General features: G+C 40.6%; 1 long non-coding RNA gene across 2 annotated transcripts in view; it reads left to right on the forward strand.

The window, feature by feature from the left end:
• Positions 1–229: 229 nt before the first annotated feature.
• LOC148517569 (uncharacterized) overlaps positions 230–19,372 on the forward strand; it is an 88,188-nt gene continuing 69,045 nt past the window's right edge. The window contains exons 1-3 of one of the 2 annotated variants that reach the window (XR_015879267.1): positions 230–376; positions 2,739–3,496; positions 5,573–5,607. This is a non-coding gene — a long non-coding RNA (uncharacterized LOC148517569). Of the gene's footprint in view, positions 377–1,321; positions 3,497–5,572; positions 5,608–19,372 lie in introns of those variants that run through there. The other variant, XR_015879266.1, reaches the window with a different exon arrangement.

A 19,372-nucleotide genomic window follows, 5' to 3' on the forward strand; every position in this document is an offset into this window, starting at 1 on the left:
AACCCGCAGAAACATAATGTACCCAGACCTAAAAATATATTTAAATCCCAGTATATCGTCTTCCCAGTAATTGTCAGTCAGAGTTGTTGGGTTAATGAAGACCCCTCCTCCCTGTGAGAAGTAAAATGCATTAATATGTGCACCAAGCTGACCTATCCTGGGCGGTGACGTCAGGACGCAGCACTGCGTGTAGGCACTAGGAGAAACCAAAAAAAAAGGGGATTTTTCCTTTCTGTCCTTCTCCATTTCCAAAATGGATCTGCAGATTATCCCAGGGAGGTGTGAGGACCAGGACTCAAGAGTTCCTAGAAGAGACTGGATATAGGACAGAAGGCCACCATTCTGTCAGTCAATGGCAAGAGGGATGCTGGCTATGGTCAGTATAGGGTTAATAGGGTTCAGCCTGTAAATATCCTGTATGGAGCAGATCTAATTCCACTGTACAGCTTCTCATTGCACTGCCAGCATTCCATTCAGCCCGCAGCATCTCTCAGCATCTCACTGCTTATACATCATGCTGAAAGCATCCTTCCCTCTGCGTCCTCCGTACATCAGCTCATTCTACACATCCCGCCGTATCTATGCCAACATCCCTCTCCCTGCATTCCACGCCGACACACTGAATGCAGCACACTCCCACCAGCTGCCCTTTCTGCCACATGCAGCTACCGTTACTACATACACCAATACACCAAACACATCCAATACCGATATATCTTACTGCCCAAATCACTGCCAGTATTTCATAGCATTCATATGGACGATGCTCACCCTAGTCATGACTGCAGGGTCAGAGGCTATCAGCACTGCCCAATGCAGTTCATCCCAATACTCCACTTTCACCAGATATGTTTTCTGCTCTCACCAATATATCCTCTAATCAGGATCTCACAGCAACATCAGGCTACTAATGAACTAATGGAACTCTCAGCATCTTGCTGAAGTCTGAGCATCTCATTGGAGCATCAGCACCTCACTGCACTCCCAGCACCTCGCTACATTGTCAGCATCAGCACCTCACTGCACTCCCAGCACCTGGCTACATTGTTAGCATCAGCACCTCACTGCACTCCCAGCACCTGACTACATTGTCAGCATCAGCACTTCACTGCACTCCCAGTACCTGGCCACATTGTCAGCATCAGCACCTCACTGCACTCCCAGTACCTGGCTACATTGTTAGCATCAGCACCTCACTGCACTTCTAGCACAACGCTACATTGTCAGCATCAGCTCCTCACTGCACTCCCAGCACAACGCTACATTGTCAGCATCAGCACCTCACTGCACTCCCAGCATTGACTATATTGCCAGCATCAGCACCTCACTGCACTCCCAGCACCTGACTACATTGTCAGCATCAGCACCTCACTGCACTCCCAGCACCTGACTACATTGTCAGCATCAGCACCTCACTGCACTCCAAGGACCTGACTACATTGTCAGCATCAGCACCTCACTGCACTCCCAGCACCTGACTACATTGTCAGCATCAGCACCTCACTGTACTCCCAGAACCTCGCTACATTGTCAACATCAGCACCTCACTGCACTCCCAGCACCTGACTACATTGTCAGCATGAACACCTCACTGCACTCCCAGCACCTGACTACATTGTCAGCATCAGCACCTCACTGCACCCAGCACCGGACTACATTGTCAGCATCAGCACCTCACTGCACTCCCAGCACCTCGCTACATTGTCAGCATCAGCACCTCACTGCACTCCCAGCACCTGACTACATTGTCAGCATCAGCATCTCACTGCACTCCTAGCACCTGACTACATTGTCGGCATCAGCACCTCACTGCACTCCCAGCACCTGACTACATTGTCAGCATCAGCACCTCACTGCACTCCTAGCACCTGACTACATTGTCGGCATCAGCCTCGCTGCACTGTCAGCATCAGCACCACCCTGCACTCCCAGTACCTGACTACATTGTCAGCATCAGCACCTCACTGCACTCCCAGCACCGGACTACATTGTCAGCATCAGCACCTCATTGCACTCCCAGCACCGGACTACATTGTCAGCATCAGCACCTCACTGCACTCCCAGCACCTGAATACATTGTCAGTATCAGCACCTCACTGCACTCCCAGCACCTGACTACATTGTCAGCATCAGCACCTCACTGCATTCCCAGCACCTGACTACATTGTCAGCATCAGCACCTCACTGCACTTCAGTCCCAGCACCTGAATACATTGTCAGTATCAGCACCTCACTGCATTCCCAGCACCTGACTACATTGTCAGCATCAGCACCTCACTGCACTTCAGTCCCAGCACCTCGCCGCATTCTGGGTGTCTCACTGACCCTCAACACTTCACTGAATTCTCCTCATCTCAGTGCAGCCCCAGCACCACACTGCCCTCCCAACACCTCAAGGCACTCCTTACATCCCACTGCTCTCCCAGCACATCACTACACTCCCAGCACCTCACTACACTCTGAGCATGTCATCACACATCTAACCACTTACGGCATTCTCATGATCTCCTTGGACACTCAGCACCTCACCTTCTGCACTCTCGGCCCTAACTGCACTGTCTAAAATCACTGCATTCTCAACAGAGCTCGGGTCATCTATATAGTAGTACATGGATTAAACCCCCTGTGATTCTTCTTCCTCCGAGTCATCTTATGCCTCAAGTACGCAGAACAGCTTTGCATTTTCCTTCCCGACCACCTTTGTATACATTGCTATTCTTGTCTGTCACTTCTTCCAGATCGCAATGATTCCAGATGGGAATTGGATATATCATAAATAATAATCTGAGTTTCAGCCATTCATGTAGGAGTCTTCCTTCTTGCAATGTCCGCTGCAGAACCCATCACAGACGGAGGATGGCCGGGTGATAGGAGAGGTGAGCTTGGATTCCAGCCCATAGACCATCTCAGCTGCAAAATCATTGTGAAGTCCAAGTTTAAGGGAAGTTCTTATGTGTCTTTTGGTGGCTTAAGGAGTTTGGGTTTTCCTCTCTACTGCTCTCTCTCTTTCCTGGAGTTAAATGGGATCTGATAAATTATTCCTATGCTATAGAGTGGGGGGTAACTAAAAGGCGTGAATAAAAAGCAAAATAGATCATGCAGCGCCTACACAATAGCTATCAATGCACTGAGGACAATGAATGGGAAGCTCCTTAGGGTTTCTGCACACGTCTGCAGCAGCTTGGACGTCTCTGAGCAGCACAATTGGGTCCCAGACACTTCTTGTGGGAACTGTGAGAAAATAAGTGCAATACATGAAATGGTATTACCAAATTACCAGAAGGATTACTCTCCTTCCTCCATCGTGTGCCTGCCTATATGTACTGGGCTGGGGAGCAGCTCACTCATCTCCAGGCCAACCAAAGGATATGTACGACGCTGGGAAATACATCTGTACAGACAGGCAGACACTCCACTTCAAGGAAACATTTCTAACATCCTCGTATGATGATTGTCCTTCGGAAGATTAAAGGATGGCGCAAGATAACGTCTACAAGTAAGTAAGAAAGCCTTCTCTGTATACACCTTATAGGTATGAGGGGGATACAGGGACATTCTATAGTAATTTACTATGACACGTCAACGTATAACAGCTCACGCATGTGTGCGCGAATATATATTATATATACACATATAAATATATTCATATATTTGTGTATATATACATATATCCGTCATATATATATATATATTCATATATATATATATATATATATATATATATATATATCACAATATTCACAGGGTTCTTTGCAGGCCATGCTATATGTAGCAACCTCCTGCCTGTCTTTTCAGTCCAGCCCCAGCACTAATGACCTATTCTTCATGTTATTAGAAGGCAGACTTCATAACACAACGTTTACCATACAAGACAAGCAGTTGCGGGATTGTTGTGCAGCCTGGGAAAATGCCCTGAGTGCAGAGGAGACCAGCCTGTCACCGCAGACCCTCTGCCTCAGGAGACCTCTTCCCCCCAGACATCATTGTCATGCTAATTGGACAAACTGAACTTGATTTTGAATCCCTATTTTGGCTGATTTCTGTATGTGGGAAAAATTGGAGAACCTACAGTGTGAAATGAATTAATCAGGCCTGGCTAAAAGCGGGCACACAAAGGACTTTACTTCGCCAGACATAACTTTTTAAAGACTAACAGAAACACTAATTCCATTCCGCGTCCTGCACAGAATGTGTTAGATTGCTCTCTACAGTAAGTACATATCTATAGCACGAATATATTAATAGGTGCATCAACCACGTTGTCGATGTTCTACTGCATTTATTTATATTCAATATAATTAATTTTATTTATGTTATGTCATTTAAACGATTTCCTTTCTACTAAAATCCCTGATAGTATTTCTGCAATTTATTTTGCATTGCTTTATTGTTGTTTCAATATTATTTTCCACACACATCCCTAATCATTCTGTAAATAATAGTTATGTAGAATTACAGAAAAACAATAGCAAATAAAAGTTAATATATTAATGAAATAGTGAATGTCACAATAGATAAGCAACCTAGACTGCACATTATATGTGTAAATACATATGTGCATTTTAGATGTCTGTTATCAGTTATACAATATATTTGTTCCAAACAAAAATACATATTTAGAGTGTTTGCAGTAAATACAGGAAAAATATGTTACACATGTGATACATTTTATATAGATACTTTATTTTGTAAAAAAAATATTAACCAATTAACCACTTATTCCAGGTGTAATATACTTTCTTTCTCGTTGCATGATCGATTACACAAATAGAACCCCTATATGAAACTAATACGAAATAATACTTCCTATTATTGTCCACTAAAATAAATTGTCCACCAAAATATATTTACATATGACTTTATTTGTACATATATTACGACTTTATTTGTACATATATTACTGTATAATGTATTCCAGTTTCCGATTTGGAGAGACATAATAGAAATATTGGGGAATGTACTGCAATTGTGGCAGAAAAATATTAACCACTTATTTTCCAGCTAAACCCTACACAAAACAACTGCATCTATCTATCTATCTATCTATCTATCTATCTATCTATCTATCTATCTATCTATCTATCTAATTACGTGTGTGTGCATACATTCATAACATTTCTTTTTTTATTAATGATTACACTGCATTGTGGTCAGATGTAGTACTGTGTAGGCTCATACTGTATATATGTTTCCTGTGTATTTCTTTACATACACAGTATGTACATACTGTGTAACTATCTATCTATCTTGTAGGAATGTTGCCATTTACAAAATATAAGTGGCTGAATAAGTGATAATATACAGTGTATTCAACTTGTGTGTATGTGTATGCATATGTGATGATAGCTAAAGGTAGAATGGTTTGGTTGGAAGATATATTATAGTATTGCAAGGTTGGTAGCTATACAGTATTATAGTATGGCTAGTTTGGTAGATATATTATAGTATGGCTAGGTTGGTTGATACTGTAATAAATTGTTTCCTTTATTACCATATAATATGTATGAATATAGTGAACTGTGTGTAAATATAATGAGAGGTAATTATTTATAACCTGTCTGGCCTTTTCTAGATTGAACACCCAGAGGAAGATATCCAGGCCACAAGGTAAGACTGCATTTTCTTTTCAAAACATGTTTCAGGTTGTGGGATATGGTGATAAGTGTGTCCTAGTAGGGAAAAGTGTAGCCTTCCATGCTCTTTGTTGCTATTTGTACTTACTGCTGTCATTACCTTTTAAACCACTATAATAGGCCTGGTGCCATATATTCACATTATATATCAACAGTTAAGTACTGTACACATATTATGTGTTTGCAGTGTACGTCCACTGGAATGTTTTATTTGATTATTCATGTATTTTGTGTGTGTGTGTGTATACACATGCAGACATACATAGATAGATACATACATACACAAAATTTTTCTTCTGTTTTAATTGCTACCTTTTTAATGTGTTAATCTCTAGTGAGTGTTTGTGCATATGTATGTGTACATGTACATATACATACTGTACATATACATTATATATATATATATATATATGTATATATATATAGATGACTTTCAATGATATTACTGGTGGCATATATTCCTATATTCTACCCTCATTGTAGTATACTTGTTTTTCAATATTTCATTATTATTATCATCATTATTAGTTTTATTATTAGCTTAAGGTGTAGCAACATCACAAGTGTGGGATAGATAGTTGTACACTGAGTGTGTGTGCACACAAACAAATGCATAGGATGAATTTTCCCAATCAGCTTTCTATAATTAATTTTTGTTATAATGTTAATACTACTATCTATACTAATGTCCCTAGAGTGAGTATAGGTTTATCTTTTGAAAAAGTGCCAAAAAATTGTGACATAATTATGCGGCTATTAATATTGGTTTAGTAAATATGTTGTATTGTACTCTCTAAGATAGTAGTTTTAATCCTTACAATATAGTGTTCCTAATGACTACTGAAGAGATGATACCAAAGCTCATTATCATTTATTTATATGTGCTACAATGTCATATAGCACTTTACAGGGAACATTTTAATCATTCACATCACTCTCTTTCCTTTTGGAACTTACATTCTAAATTCCCTAACCTATAAACACGCACACACTAGGGTCCATGGTCTTACTGCTACAGATTAAAAGCAATGGCATCAGAACTCAGCACTGACACACAAACAATTTAGATTAGACTTACATTAACATGGGTTATGTAATATGTAGAACTAACAAACTGTATTTCACAATAGGGACTATACAAGATGTAACATGCAATTACAAGCTACGACAAATGGTGGCGAGAACCCTGTTCATTATAATATTCATGTATGAGACCAATATTGGTTATCCAACTAGTAATATATGTTTCAGGTAAGGTATTGTTGTGGAGAGCAAATTCCGAGTTGTTAATTACATTCAGTTATTACTATTCTGTGTAAATAATAAGTAAGTTAATGAAAGATATTTCCTTGGGAAGCAATCTTCTGTCTGTTCACGTGACGCTATGAATATCTGACATGAATCAAAGTTGCTATGAACAGACAAATAATGCTACTTTTTAACAGAAGTCTGCTTCCATTGTAAAATAAGAAAATCAAACCTTAACAAAGTAAAAAAAACAAAAACAAATATTCATGCCAGTAGAAAATATTTACCAATTATCATTTATCACCTACCATGTAGCAAAGACATGATTTTAAATTAAAATATTTTCTAATATACCATGTAAGTAAATATTGGATTATAGAGATAGATAAATATTGAGATAGATCAATAGAGATAACTGACACGTTATGTAGCTCTTCCTAATTAACACATTATTACATTTGCATGTACAGATGATTATTGTGCAGACCAAGAATGGGTACACACTATACGATCTATCGTCCAATATATCGTTCCGACATGGATTGGAACAATATATCTTCACCTTGTATAGGGAGTGCCCAATCCGTCGTTCCCGGCTGTCATTCATCACATTGTCCCATCTGTTGTGCTGCACGTCAGATGGTACGATGCGATGTACGATGTGATGCACATCGTGTAGGGTGTACGCACGACCACAGCGCACATCGCGTACAGGAGAAACGATTAATTGGATAAAATCCCCCGACACAATATATTGTGCAGTTGTTTCGGAAAATTGTATAGTGTGAACGCTCTGTATTGTGTGTTCCGACATTTAGTGAAATTGGGAAGACCATTGCATTGTTTGTTACATCATACAAGAGTGTGCACCAAGCTTTACAGTCTGATAGTACTGAGGGTATAGCTAAGATTTGGGTAGGACTGTATTTTCCATATAATGGTGTAATATCTTACATGGTTTATACATACATATGAAACCTAATTTGCATGCACAATGTTAGCAATACACTCTGTTTTACAATAAAAACTCAGCATGTTAAGTAATTAAAAAAAAAAAATTACTGTTACAATACTCTTGACATAATCTGTTCATATATACTCTTCCTGCCTCCTTGTAGAACTGCCCATAATCAGACACTATGCCAAAATTGTGTAAGAGGCATATTGTTAGCAATGATAACTATAGCTGCTGGACAGATTTTCCCAATTCAGAAATATACTGTGCTCACTCATCAATATAGAAGACTAGTCCTGATTATTAATATAAGTATTTAAAATAAATTAACAAATAGACCATCTTCTTGCATGCTCTATTTAAACACTACTTATGTTTTTTATATGTACAAATAGTAAGAGATTATATATTTTATTGACATCTCCCCATGCTTTGGGCTGAAAAATCTTATTTGCGTGTAATTTTTCAGGAGTAAGCCTAAGGGTGATTTTAAGATCCTGCACAATCCCAGAAAGGGTATTTTCAGCAGTCAATCATTTATTAAACATTAAATGTATTAGAGGTTTATGGGTGTTCTTAATGAACAGGAATTGCTGATATAGGGTGTGTTAGAATTTGTCACAATGCTGCATTGGTTATAGCCCTGCCCCAGCCAGTTATAATGCATGTGTTCATGCATATAACATACAGGGATAAAGCTTGATTGCTTTTCTTAGTCTTCACGACCTCTGTGTTCTTGCAAATCCCACCAAAGAACATAGTATTTTATTTTCCTTATTCCAGTTTTAATTGCTCCTGTTCGAACAGATGTGTGCACATGCCACATCCGCAATCTCCATAACAGCAGCGATGAATGAGAATGGAAAATTAAGGCTTTCATTATTCATTATCAGTTAAATTTGCTAAATTTGTCGACCAAGAGGAATGAACCATATGGCCACCATACCTGCCTGACCTTAAAATCTAAGATGTCAGGAGTATAGCAGACAGGATTCCTTGCACATTGGACTAAGTGCATGTTGCTATGTGAACAAGCGAGTGCTGTGACCATAGAGATAGAAAAAAAATCCGAAAGCCACCAACTATTATGTATGCAGTCAGCAGACTCCAAATGGACTGCCTGGAGAATATGGATAAAAAACATAGGTGTGACTAAAGAGGAAGTCACACCCTAAACTTCAACAAAAATATAAAGGGATATTCAATCACAGCAAACAGCTTTAGGAGATGATCTTCTAAAGGTTTATACGTCATCCCAGCTTGACAAAACTGGTGTTCCTTTTAAAGGCAAAACATCTAATAAAAAAAATAAATGTCCTAGCCAGATTGGGTAATCAGAAGCAAACACAGATCTTTCAAAATAAGGTATAATATATGATCACTGTTTGGCCCAAATTGGGTTCATGAGCTCAATTCCCGATCACAGCCTTATCTGTGTGGAGTTTGTATGTTTCTGAATTACATAGTGGCACTATGTAAATAATCAATAGTAGTAATAACAATAATAATAATAACATAAAAGATTCTTGGTTGCTGTGTTTTGTCACTCCTCAGTTGTGCTCAGTTGTTAATCTGTGAGAAATTCTGATGGCACTGGCTCTAAATTTAAGTGCTCGATTTATTTTACTGTTATTAACAAATTGTCAGTGCAATTCACAAGAGTAATGGATGAATTTGTACATGTCTTAGCAGATATTTTAGTGATCACTTTTTAAGTGAAATTGACAAACAGATAAGAAGTGAATTACATGACATCAAAGTCCTGACAGTAAGTAGTGGTGTTAGGGGGAGAGTTCTGGGTTATGGTTAGGCACTATGGGGGAAGGGTTAGGCACTAGGAGGGAGGGTTAGGTTCAGGCACTGGGGGGGAGGTTAGGTTTAGGGTGCGGGGAGGTAGGGTTAGGGTTAGAGTTAGGGGTAGGGTAGGGTTAGGATACTTACCCGACAGGTGCCTGTATCCTAACCCTGTCAGGATGCCGGCATCAGGTTTCTGACCGCCGGGATCCCGTACCCTACCCCTGTGATTATATGAACATATTTCTAATGTCCTCATAATTAAACCGTTACAGATATGCAATCCCTGATAATACTTACATTGTAGTATTCAAATTCTTAAAATAGTAATCAAATAATCTCCAAATATAGAGAGGAGGTCTGGATAAAACTATTTAAATAGCAGTTCTCTGACTCTTTGTGCCATCTACTGGGTCTATAGAGCAGGATACAGGGTTCTGCTGACACAGAAGTAGTAAGTAAGGGAATACACTGGTTATAAATATTTAAATTGCAATTAAATATGGTCTATTCACTAAGCCTTGATGAGATAAAGTACCAACCTACCAGTTCCTAACTGTCATTTTACTGGCTGTGGGGTTTATTTACTAAGCCTTATGTGGAGATAAAATGGATAAAGTACCAACCAACCAGCTCCTAACTGTAATTTTTCAAACACAGCCTGTGACCAGTAGCGGCTCCAGGCACGGGCAAGCCGGTCCGTCGCCCACAGCGCTACTGTTTCCGGAGGGTGCAGGAAACGCCCACCTCCCTCCCGGCCCTATAGGAGATATTTAAGCTCATGGGGAGGGAAGGGGCGGCAACACAGGACTTCACTGGGCGCAGCACAGCCTAGCGCCGGCCCTGCCTGTGACATGGCAGTTAGGAGCTGATTGGCTGGTACTTAATCTATGTTCACTTTGTCTCCACCCAACGCTTAGTAAATAGACCCCTGTGTTTGAAAAATGACAGCTATGAGCTGATTGGTTGATATTTTATCTCCATCCACTTTATGTCTCTCCAAGGCTTAGTGAATAGACCCCAAAAAGTGGATAATGTAGGTGAAAGAAGAGTGTAGTGAAGATGGGCAAGATATGTGTTCCATTTATGATATACTGTATCCTATTTGCACTGTTTTTTTAGGGGTAATATAGTGTTATTTATATTTTTCACATGCAAAAAGGCAGTGTTAATTATATAAATATATTATATAAGAAAAACTGTTATCAGAGGAGAATTCAAAGTTAGTACAGGGTTCAAGGAACAGGGTGAGGGTTACCGTGGACGGTGTGCCATGGAAGGCAGATGAGGGGAATAAGAGGAGTATATCATGGGACGGAGGAGAGAGGAACCAGAAGATGGTGTCAATAAGGGAGGAGGAGGGACACAATAGATGGTGCCATGGGTGAGTGGAGAAGGGAACCAGGGGGTGGTGTAATGGCAGAGAGGAGAGTGGAGCTAGGGGAGGGTGCCAAGGGACAATGTAGGTGGTATTCCAGGAGAGAGAGAGAGTATCAGGGAAAATTCAATTTGTTCTTGGGTAAAATAAATGTAGTACCAATCCATCTCTACCTACCATTGTCATTGTCCACCTTCTGTGTATTGTGCTCCTTTATATCTTCATTGATCTAATTTTCATCTCTATCTTTACTATGTTGCTTCCCGCATCCTGTGTTGGCATTGGGAGTCGCAGGGTATACAGTATCTCCGATGCTGAGCTGCCACTTGCATAATTACTGGCTCTGATTTTTAACTTTCTCAGTTTTAACAGAAAACGTCATTACATCCCTCAGTATTTGTTTTCTGAATTTTTCAGGGAAAATTAAAAACTGGAATCCATAACTATAATGATATTGGAAGTCACCACTGAATTCCATAACCCATGTAGCCCTGATATCAGAAGTCACTAATTATAAAGTCTAGGTATATTTTTATTCAATACAACTATAAGTTATATAGATAGAGGCTTTTTCATATAAAGACAGAAGCCTGCATGCTGAGTGCTTTTTCATACAGGTTATAGATCTCCAAGGTGATTTTTATTAAAGATGAACGGTTCGGTTACGTTCGGAGATGAAAAACGGCATCTTATTGGCTACCCGGCTCTCGTGTTTTGGATAGTCAATAAGATAAATCCGAACTTGAGCTATTTTTATTAAAAGAACAGAGTAGAACTGAACTGCTCATCTCTAATTATATCTGTAACATTTTACAGTAGAGGGTATAGTATTCCTTATAATACACATTTTCTCAGTAAGCACTGAAATGATGACATCAGAACTCCCAATTATAAAAGCTCTACTAGAACTCTCTGTTTAAAAACAGATACTATTTGTAGGAGTTTATACATGTACTAGCATTGGCCCTCATTCAGAGCCGTACGCTCTGAGCAGAGCGCACGCTCTGCATGAGGGCCGGGCTCCATTTTCATGGAGCGTCCTCCTGGACGCTCGTATAGCTGTGGGTCACCACCCACAGGCTATACGAGCGTGCATTTTGATGGCCGCGATGGTCGTGACCATCGCGACCATCGAAATTGCGAGCCGGAGCCTGCGGTTGAGGTTTTCAACCGCAAGCTCCGGAGTGATTTTGGCTCTATCAGAGCCAAAATCACTCCCACTGACATCACTAGTGATGTCAGTGGGCCGGCTTCTGACGGGAGGCGTTCCCGTGGGAACGCCCCCGTCAGGGAGGCACGCCCCCGGCACGCCCACCAAAGGGGGCGTGCTGTCAATCAACATTGACAGCACGCCCCCTTTGATCGGACACAACGAGCGAAGGAAAGTCCTTCGCTCATCGTGTCTGGCGCATGCGCACGACGGAGCTCCCTCCGTCGTGCGCATGCTCAGTGCAGACCATCGACCCACTTGCGAGCGGACAGCCGCTCGCGAGTGGGTCTGAATCAGGCCCATTGTATTCTAATGGTTATTAACTCAACACACTGCACCTGATTCAGAGATGCATGCAATGCCCATCACTGCTACTATCCTGTACGCTGCGGACATGTGAAAATATGCTAATGGATCAACCGCGGTATTGTGCACTGAGACACCCACCTCCCACCACTGAGACACCCATCTCACATCTGCCACTTATGTACAACAGTGAAAACATCGGCTGCACATCGAACTTCTGAGTAAGCCTATGCTGTCTCAGAATGAGCGTCTCACCTAAGATGCCAGGGGCTTCTCTGGAACGAATTTGCAGAGGCTCACTAGAACATGCCCAGAAAACGGTCCCGATACGCCTGCGTTTTCTTTAAACTACCACCCCCATTACCTCCCCCAAATGCTGACTACCTGTCACTCACACAAATAAATCCCCTCTGCAACTGCTTTCGCTAAGATGCAGTGTGGCTTTGACACATGCGCAGTGGCAAAAAAACGCTTCACTGCGTCCAATATCAACATTGCATGCATCTCTAAATCATGCCCACTATTGTTTCAGGGAAAGGTAGTTGCTAACACCTCTTATCTGTGTATCACTAAACTGTCGTGATAATGATTGCGATTACGTCTGAGTTCAGTAATTGTGAATAAATCAAGACATAACTAAAACACAAATAGAGTTTCTTTAGCAAATCTACTCTACTGCTGGACACCCATAGACAGACAGATAGACCTATATTCAGGAAATTAATTCACTATTTAATGATATGCATGAATGTTATATTGTTTCTAATCTGTTATAAATAAATGATCTATGAAGTAGAAAAAACTTCATAACCCAATTTGTACATTACATTTGCATAGATGACATTAATAACAATGACTAAAAATTATAATATCATCAGTAACTGCAGCTTGCTTTTATGGTCTAAACAGAGATTATACTGAACTTTTACCTAAAAGTCTTGTACCATGAAAGAGCAAAATAAATACTAAAAACACAAATTATTTGTATACACACTTCCTTTCCCTGTTTAGCACATTGGAAAATAAACATTACAGCAGTGAAGACTTAATAATAGATAATCCACATATTACAATGGTTATATCAACATACAGTGCTTGGTTTTTAATAAAACTTTAATTTTGTCCAGGACTGTACTACTATGACTATGTTTCCATGGTGATGTAGGAAACGTGTTGTGCAGAAGTGCCCCTAGAGGGCATATGTGCTGCAGATCATGCAACAATGACAACAAACACATCAACAGCAAAATATCACAAAATTGATGGCTGAAAATAACAAGTATTTAAAAAATATATATATATATATATATATATAAATATATATATAATCAGTCTACAATTTTCATAATATGAATTAAAATTACATAATTTAACTTTATATTGCATGTTTACTAAGTTGTTATGATGACTATTTGGTTAGCGCATATTTTTTTAGACTACAGTACCACTGTTACCCGAAAATGTAGTTTACTCTATGAAATAAATCTTCCCTTGCACAATGGGTCATTAAAGATAAGCAAGTGAACATATATCAAGATATAATCAAAAAGAAAGTAAAATCTCTGGTAGCCATGTTATTGGTCAGTTGGCTTGTGTGCTTTTTTCTTATTTTGCTTACAGTTTTGGGTACTTTAGATTTTCCCTCAATTGACTCTTTCCTGGATTTTACACCAATTATTCCTGTTCCCATGACAAAATATAAAATGGGGATGTAACTGTCATTTCATCATGGTGGAATTACATGGTGACATTTTCCAAGTTCACATTTTGTATCCATTACTAAAGAAGGCTCAGTAAACAGTTTATCAAGCAAAGCTGGTGTTTCCTAGTTCAGCACCATGGACAGTAGCTCATTGCTCTCTATCCAGCCTGTGTCCTTCCTATTTGAAATAAAATTTCCACTTACAGTAAGAGCTAGTGCAGTTTTTAAACACATAATTCCTGGGGTGAGACAAATTTGACCTCCACTACTATTGATATTATCAGTGAAGGCTAGTAGTTATAGCAGAATAAATTAACTACTCAAAACAATGTAAACCTGGATGAATGTTGACTAACTTTGTTTAATTGCTCCAGTTTTGAGCTTATGTTGAAGCAGAATATTTAGTCATGTATTATCACTTATTAAGTAAATAAGCATAATTTTGTAATCAATGTATAAATTCAAATATTATTATCATGCAAACTATTTATATCTGCCAGAGCCGTAGCTAGACTTTTTGGTGCCCTGTGCCAGAAAGAGCATTGGTGACATAATGCACCCAAAAAAGGGCCATGGCTTCATGGGGAAGGGCCAGGGAAGACATAGGAGAGGCCAGGAGATGCTGGGGATGAAATAAGAGGAAGCTACAAGCAAGAATTATAATAAATAGAAATTTGACAGGCCCAAACAGCGCCCCCTGACCTGTGGTGCCCTGTGCAAAGGCACCGGCCGCACTAGCCTAGCTACGGCCCTGATATCTGTTATAACTGATAGGGAATAGAGGTTCGCTTTCTTTAGTCTAATAATGCAATATATATAGTGTTTTTAAGTATAGAGTGGACTCCAAATTGCAGATAGATGTAGTCAGAGCCGTAACTAGACTTTTTGGTGCCCTGTTCCAGAAAGAGCATTGGCACCCACTCATTTTTCAAAGGGACGTAATGCACCCAAAAAAGGGGAATGGACTCATGGGGAAGGGCCAGGGAAGAGATAGGGGAGGCCAGGAGATGCTGGGGATGAAATAAGATGAAGCTACAAGTGAGAATGATAATAAACAGAAATTTGACAGGCCCATACAGCGCCCCCTGACCTGTGGTGCCCTGTGCGATGGCACCGGCCGCACTACCCTAGCTACGGCCCTGGATGTAGTGCTGCACCATCCAAAGGCTAGACTGTATATAAAACACAAAAACAGAGGGCGCGCACACGTGAGTAATATAGTAGTAAATAATCTTTACTTATAATTAAAACACGTACATCTAGATTAAAATTAATCAGCATGAATCCAATGTATGAAATAAGAATAACCGCTCAATCTCCAGCAGCGCTTCTATGGAGAAACAGCGTACTGTGTCCACTCATCTGTTTGAATTGCTTGAATCCCTCTGTGACGTCAGTGCGTCATGCATCATGTTGGCATTCCAGGTTATAAATTGCAAAAATAACTTGCAAAATCATTGTGGATTTTGCACATTATTCTTTGCAATTTATCGAAATGTTGGAATAACCTTTTAATGAAACTTTAGAATATGCATTTGAACTCCAATACTGTAATTGGTGGTACCCCAACTTTGGATAAGGCACCAGGTCATCTATATATATATATATATATATATATATATATATATATTTATATATATATACAGGCAATATCCTATAGTGTGGCCTGGCAGACCCACATATATAACGTAAAAAGGGCGGCACTCCTTGATGATGAAATAAACAACTTCTGTATTCTAAGCATCATATACGATACATGCAAAGTGTCTGTGTTAACACTTTGCATGTACTGTATATGATGCTTTGAATACAGAAATCACACATATACTGTATACACACACAACTATATATATATATATATATATATATACATGCATACACACACACATTACCAAATTCTGATAATAATAATTGGACAAGTCACAATAGTATTAGGCAACGTGGGTGGAATCAACTAGACAAAGTAATTTCATTGCTTGGATGAGCTGTCATAGGCGTATGCACAGAGTGTTCACGCATGGCATCCGCACATCATTTAAGCATATTGCAGCTGAATTTCAGCTTTTGTGCCTGCGGCCCAGCTCTCTGCCGTGGTCAGCTCATGCTGCGGATGTCCTCTAATGACATCACATGGCTGCAATGCTGTCAGTGACTGCTGTCAGATACAGTGTGCTTAGGAGCTGTGCAGTGGGAAGAGCGACCACCTAGATTAAGTAGCTTGCCGCTTTGCCTTGCCTTGATAACTACTTGTTACTGTTACAGAGCTTGGGGTGCAAGACTGCAAGTAAAACTAGGTACACACTTAGCGACCCAGTGGCAGACCAACTGTTGCACCAACCTAGCCGCCGATTTAATACACACTTACCAATCGGCCGCTTGATTTGTCTGTCTAGACAACACAACTGGGTAGGCATTTCAATTTGCCTGTCCAATTGGTAGGTCACCCGTACACACAGCCAGACATACTGATCGAACTCCTTTAGAATGTAAGCTCTCACAAGCAGGGACCTCTTCCCTCATGTGCTTCTCTTTACATTTTCTTCTACTCCTTACTCCCCATAAGGGCACCTTACACGTGACTGCCAACTCCCTGCTGCTTATTGTGAGTGCTTTAATCGCTATTGAAGCAATGTATATAAATTGTGTCCTTGTTCTGCTCTGTAATGTACTGTAAGTTACTTGTTTCTTATTCACTTATTAGTTTTATGTAAGGCGCTGCAGAACACTTGTGGTGCCATATAAATAAAGGATAATAATAATAATAACTGCATGATATACTGTATCAATACCGGGTGTGCTGCAGGGTCAACCTGATATGTTTGTGAACGATGTTGTTCACAGACATATCGGGTGCACACATTTGCTGATGCACCACCAACATATCGTTCGTTTACTAAACAAATTATGTATCTACAAGTGTGTACCCAGCATAAGTTCCTATGTTAATATATGACTCTGCTGTAATGAATTAGTTTTGCAAATCGGAGGAAGGTGAATGGGGAGGATGGAGTTTGGTAATTTATCATCTTTGTAATTAAAAATGCATACCCCTTATCAAGACCCTGCGTATGCCTATGTGAGCCGTCGTTACTTATTTGTCCTACTAAAGATTAATGATATGATGTCTTCCCCTTAATTTGAAGTCAATGATATATTAAAATAATCTGAAGTTTATAACAATTACCATTATATGTATTTTGGGACTAAAACTTTCAATGTGTTAATTTCATTGTCATGGTGCCTAACCCTAATCCCCACTAGGGGTGCCTAACTACCCTACCCCTAAAAAAACCTCACCCTAACCAAGCTATGCTGCCTAAACCTAACACCCCCCCCCCCCCCGCGGCTAACAGATAAGATGCCCCGACTTACCTCGTTCGGGGTGGCATCTGTCTAGATTCCGATGTTGGGATTAAAGTAGGTGTCAGTATTTTGATGCCTATCTTATGTCCCGTGTCCGGCTTGCACCATCGGGATTTAGACCGGCAGCACCCTGTCCGCCAGTCTGCTAACTACATCCCTTTTGTATGAATAGATTATTTGACTAAAACTACTCATTAGATACCAATCAATGAAATATTCCATATACTCTTATGGCATTAATGTTTCTTTATAAGACCAGTAAACATATATGTAAAATTGCCCCTAGTATACTCTGTGTCAGTGGCGGATTTCCCTCTAGGTATGTGAGGCAAGTTCCAGGCGGCACTGCCACAGAGATTCTGGCAGCAGGGTGCCATTACACGCACCCTGCTAGCCAGATGCAGGAGCCGTGGTTGGGGGGCGGTGCCGCACACAGAGCGGTGTGCTTTGTGTGCGGCCGCACCACTCGCACACCCCTAGTTACGGTCCTGAGAAGGAAGGGGGTGAGGTGGCAATATTAATGTGCCAAGGGACATCCTGCCCCTAAATCTGCCTCTGCTCTGTGTGCAGGGATTCAATCAGAAGCCTTGCCGGAGAAACATTCTGACAACCAGTAGACAAAGCATATAATTAGCGATAGCTGCAAAACGATGTGGAATGTTTAGCATAATGTACACAGTGCAATTATATTCTATCCATAGATAAGCATGGTTTTGCTCTTATAATAAGACATTTTTTAAAAAAAGGTTTTGTATTAAAATAATTTTTTATACAAAAACATACTTGAATCATAATATTGAACATTCTATATAGGGACAGAAACATTCTAAATGTTTATTTAAAAAAGGCGCTTGTAATCAGTGGCGGTTCCTACCCTCTTCACATAGGGGGCTGCCAGTACTGCAGTCCAGACGGAGCCTGAGGAGACAGTCCCGGCTCCTGAGCAATGGATCTGGCAGGTGCCGGAGCTTGCTCACAAACACCGTTGGTCCGGTGGCCACACATGTGCACAGACACTAGCTTTTAAGGACTGTATCGGCTGCAACCTCTAGAAGCCATGTAGGGCTGGCGGCAAGGCAGAGAGGTGGCTTCCAGCCTGGACTGGCAGTCCCAGGGGGAGAAAACACCACCCCCTGGGACTGCTTGTCCTTTGTGTGATTGGCAGGTACTGCTTCCAATGGGAAGTCACTGCCAGTGAAGCCAGAGCACGGAGGAAGCTGCAGCTATAGGTAAAATTTACCACTGGTTGTAATGACTGAAAACAAGTCTACTCAGTCACATGAGAGATAGTGGAAGAGATGTTGTCTGGATTAAACTGCAAGAGATCTTCTCCTGAAAGCGATTACACATTCTGGTAAGGGAGAAGTTTATTTATTATAGTTCAATTAAAAATCTTAGGGAAAAGACAGAATGGCATTTTTTCAACCAATTTTTATACCATTATTTCTCTATTATTGATGTTTTCAAAGCTTATAGCTGTACTCTGAGATCCTGCTGACATAGGGCCTGATTCAGAGCCGCTCGTAAGCGGCCGCTCGTTCACTCCGAGCGATGTTTGCCCAACTGCGCATGCGTACGGATCGTTATACACATGCGCGAACCAGTCAGTGCGGTCGAAATTCATGTGCTCGCAAAATAGCGAATGCCTGATAATTTGAGTGACAGGAGTAGGCGTATGTGGGTGGTAACGGGGGAAGGTGCTTGAAAACGGGGAGTGGAGATCCGAACGCAGGCGTGCTTAAAGGTCAAAACGGGCGTTTTATGGGTGTGCATATTTAAAACA

This window comes from Taudactylus pleione, unplaced genomic scaffold (assembly GCF_031769625.1).
Source record: "Taudactylus pleione unplaced genomic scaffold, aTauple2 ptg000214l, whole genome shotgun sequence".
In the NCBI taxonomy this organism is placed as follows: Eukaryota; Metazoa; Chordata; class Amphibia; order Anura; family Myobatrachidae; genus Taudactylus; species Taudactylus pleione.